Source organism: Echinops telfairi, unplaced genomic scaffold (assembly GCF_000313985.2).
Source record: "Echinops telfairi isolate 266 unplaced genomic scaffold, ASM31398v2 ScPeMD7_19;HRSCAF=73, whole genome shotgun sequence".
In the NCBI taxonomy this organism is placed as follows: Eukaryota; Metazoa; Chordata; class Mammalia; order Afrosoricida; family Tenrecidae; genus Echinops; species Echinops telfairi.
In genome coordinates, this window is record NW_022103916.1 from 9130712 (window position 1) to 9135650 (window position 4939).

Below are 4939 nucleotides of genomic sequence, written 5' to 3' on the forward strand. Positions count from 1 at the left end.
GACTCCTTTTTAGTTGGCTACCATATTTAACCCTGGATTTGGTCGGGCCCAGCCATAGTTAAACATCTTTTCATGTGCTTATTTGTCAATTGAATATCTTTCTTAGAGAAATGACTACTCAGATCCTTTGCTGATTTTTAATTGGGTGATTTTATTATTAAGTTGTAAGAGTTCGTTATATATTATACATTTGAGTGTTTTATCCGATATATAATTAAATATTGTATGTCCTTCCGTCAATTGTCTTTTCAATTTTTTGATAGTGTCTTTGAAACACAAAAGCTTAAATTTTTTCCCTGAGGTCTAATTTACTTTTTTTATTTTTCATTGTTCATGAGTGTACATTTTGGTGTCATTGTTAAGAAATCAGGTATAGTGTCCCTGCCATGCTCAGTTGTTAGCTGGGAGTAGATTAGGGGAAACATTACCGTGGCATGATTCCTTGAAGGTTCAGCCTCTGGAAGTTGTTAATCAACTATGGTCCCTCAAGAGGCTCTTGAATGGAAATATGAATCATGTCCCTCCATCAGTGACACAGAACCAAAAGTACACCAGTAGTAGTTGGTATGCTTAGAGTCCAGATCTTGTTTTAAATTACCATTCTCTACTAAAAGGAAATAGGGATGTTTGGAGACATCATTTATTCTAGGACCGGGGTAGAGAAATGACTGAGTCTAAAACATATTTTAGGACCAAGAAGCAAGAAAGCACTTTAAAATTAGTGGGAACAACCAAAAGGGCACAGAAATTGGCTTAAAGAGATTCCTACTGACCAAATCTGGAATAACTTTAGAATGAAAATAAACAATAATAATAATAGATTGAGAATAAATAATAATAATAGATTTATTCAATTAAACAAAAATTAGAATTTGTAAGCATACTCTAATATAAATGAATGAAAAACTAAATAAATAAAAAAGGAAAGGAATACAAAAATTCTTCCTCATAGCAAATTGCCAACTCATATCTGTAGAAGAACTTAGGAAATTACTATTTGGCAACCAAAAGCCAAACTAACTGCCATCAAGTTGATTCCAACTCATAGTGACTCTATATGGGCTTTCTGAGATGGGAGCAGACAGCTTCATCTCTCCCTCTGAGCAGCTGCTGGGTTTGAACCTTTTGGTCAGGAACCCAACTCATTTGAGTTGTCAATGAAAGACTTGGTCTTGACACAGTTTCAAACGATCTCCTTACAACATTCTTTTTAATTAGAAAGGAATGAATAGAAAATCTACAGTAAAGAAACTTGGCATACACTGCCTTAACCATGTGATCAAAGTTACTATGAATCACCATTAATAGGACAAATACACATTATGTTCCTTTTCTTATGATAAACTAAAAGGACATAACATTCCATTTGTGGCTTTTGTGCTAAAAATTCATAACCTTAATCTACTCATGAGAAAACATCATTCAAACCTAAGTTGAAGAACATTTTGCCAAATATTTGACTTTTTCAAGGTCATGAGAAACAAAGATTGAAGAACTAACTGTTCAAGATTAAGGGAGAATCAAGAGACATGCCAAATAAGTACAAAATATATTAGATCAAATTCTAACTAAGACTTTAAAAATTGTTATTATTATTGACGACAAAGGACACCATGGGGACATTTGCCAGCATTTTAATAAAATTTTAGATTAGTAATTTGCTGCTTTTGTTCATTTTACTTCAGCTCTGTAGGAGAATGGTGCTGTTCTTCAGAAATACACATTGAAGTATTTAGGAATAAAGGGCCATGATGGATGCAAGGTACTCTCAAATGGAAAAAACGGCATATAGAGAGAAGATAAAACAAATAATGGTAAAATATGTTTCAATTAGCAGAACCTGGATGAATGAATTCTTTGTATTATCTTGCAACTGTTTAAAAATCATTTTATTGGGGGCTCATACAACTTTTATCATAATACATACAGACATACATTGTGTCAAGTACATTTGTACATTTGTTGCTGTCATCATTCTCAAAACATTTGCTTTCTACTTGAGCCTTTGGTATCAGCTCCTCATTTTTCCCCTCTCTGCCCCACCCTCCCTCACTCACGAATCCTTGAAAATTTATAAATTATTATTATTATTGTAATCTTTTTTATCATATATAATTTTATTGGGGGCTCGTACAACTTTTATCACAATCCATCCATCCATCCATTGTATCAAGCACATTTGTACATATGTTGCCATCATCATTTTCAAAGCATTTTCTTTCTACTTGAACCTTTGGTATCAGATCCTCATTTTTTTCCTCTCTCTCCCTCTCCCTCCCTCCCTTGATAATTTATAAATTATTATAATTTTTTAATTTCTTGCTCTGTCTGATGTCTCCCTTTACCCCCTTCTCTGTTGTCCATCTCCCTGGGATGGGGTTATAGGTAGGTCATTGTGATTGGTTTCCCCTTTCTCCCCCCACCTTCCCCTTATCCTCCTGGTATGGCTACTCTCAATATTGGTCCTGAGGAGTTTATCTGTCATATATTCCCTGTGTTTCCAGATCTTATCTGTACCCATGTACATGCTCTTGTCTAGCCTGATTTGTAAAGAAAATTAGGGTTATGATAGTGGGGGGAAGAGGGGAGCATTAAAGAACCAGAGGAAAACTGTATGTTTCATCGTTGCTACACTGTACCCTGACTGGCTCATCTCCTCACCAAGACCCTTCTGTAAGGGGATGTCCAGTTGCCTACAGATGGGCTTTGGGTCTCCACTCTGCACTCCTCCTCATTCACAATGATATGATTTTTTGTTCTGATGATGCTTGATACTGCATCCCTTCGACACCTTGTGATCGCACAGGCTGATGTGTTTCTTCTATGTGGGTTTCGTTGCTTCTCAGCTAGATGGCCACTCATTTATCTTCAAGCCTTTAAGACCCCAGATGCTATATCTTTCAATAGCCGGGCACCATCAGCTTTCTTCACCACATTTACTTATGTACCTGCTTTGTCTTTGGCGATCTTGTTGGGAAGGTGAGCGTCATGGAATGCCAGTTTAGTAGAACAAAGTGTTCTTGCATTGAGGGAGTACTTGAGTAGAGGCCCAATGTCCAGCTGCTTCCTTAATACTAAACTTATAAACATATGGACATATATGTATTTCCCCATCATCATATATAAATATATTTACATACGTACATGCCTATATTTAGACCTATATAAATACCCTATGCCTCCTAGTTCTTTCCTTTATTTCCTTTTACTTTCCTCGTGTCCCACTATCATGTTAAGCCTTCATTTGGGTTTCAGTAATTCTTCTCGGTTACATGGCCCTTGATTAAGCCCTACCCAACCTCCTACACCCTCCTTGCCATCGATTTTTGGTCAATTGTTGTTCCCTTGTCCCTGGGTTTGTTAACACCCACTTCCTTTCTCCCGCCTTCCCCTCTCCAATGTCCCCCCCAGAACTGTGGTACTGGTGTTTTCTCCTCCAGATTGTTTATCCCACCTATCTTATCTAGATAGACATGCAGAGATAATTGTATGCACAAAGACAAAACAAAGCAAAAAGAGAAAATAAAACAATAGCTCCAACAACAACAACAATAACAAAAGCCAACGACAAAAAGAAAGAAAAGCCTATAAATGGTTCAGAGTCTGTTTGTTGTCCTTTATGAATCTTTTCCAGTCGAGTCTAATGGGGTGCCACGCCTTGGCCCCACCGTCTATTTTTGGTGTTCCTTGGGGAGTTCATTGCTCTGCTCCCCTTGCTGCTCTGTTGCATGCCCTTAGTGTTCCGCCTTGGTGAAGTGGGATCTGAGAGGGCACAATTCCCACAGTGTGTCTCTAGTGTTGTCTCCCATAGGGCTATGGACATTGAGGGACATTGTGACTCATGTTGGGGTCAGCCCTATGGTCCTTTCTGTGCATTGGCTGCTCTGAGCAGAAATATCATCCTCAGGGCTTGGTGGGCCAGGATGTGCTGCACTCTCTCCCTACTCCTTTATTTGCTCCCATGTACTCTGATCAGACATGTTCCTCTCCTTGAGCTTTAGCTTCAGTGCTGTCCTGTGAAATGAAATCTTCTGGGGGTTGGGGGGCTGTCCACTTAGTTGGTAATGGGGCCGGCCCCTCAGGCCTCTCTATTGGTTCCCTGCTTCATTCAAGTCTGATCTTGCAACCTCTTTTATAAGTTAGAAATGATTTCCATTGATGAACTAAAAGTAGTAAAAATTGACTATAATAAAAGTAGGAGAGTAACTTTTTCTTTTTGAAAAATTATACAAAGCACAAACCATAGTGAGAAAGGCTGATGCATTTATGTAATGTAAAATGACATGTTTTATATAATAAAGAACTCTCTAAATAGCATTAAAAGACAAAGCACAAGTGAGGAGATGCCATTTGCTATGGCTGGGAATAGTGTACAGAATATATTTGTATAACTACAAATTAATGAGAAAAGCACAGATGTGCCAGTAGAAAAATCAGCAAAAGGTATGAATATGAAATTAATAGAAGATAATAAGCATGTAAAAGAAGATCAACTGCATTTATAATTTTGTTAAGATAACAATGATATACCTTTCACATTTATTTAGATGATTGCTCAAATTTATAAAATTTGGTAATACAAATTGTGTTAGTTTAGGTAGACTAGAGAAACAAATCCTTGGAAACTCATATGTGTATAAGAGAGAGTTTTATATAAAGGGTAAGTGTACATTAAGAAAGCATCCCATCAAAAATCAGACCTTGATCTATTTGCAGGTTTTTCTTTCTGCTTAAAATGTTTTTCTTTTAATTAACTTATTCTTCTATGGGTAATCGGTTTCCTTTTTTGTTCCCATCGCTGTGTTCTCACTGATCACCTATCTTGCTGTGGCTTGGTTTTTTATGCATATTATTATCTCTACAGATCTATCTAGATAAGATAGACTGGATGAATAGTCTGGAGGAGAAAACAATGGGACCAATGGTTCCAGGGGGACAC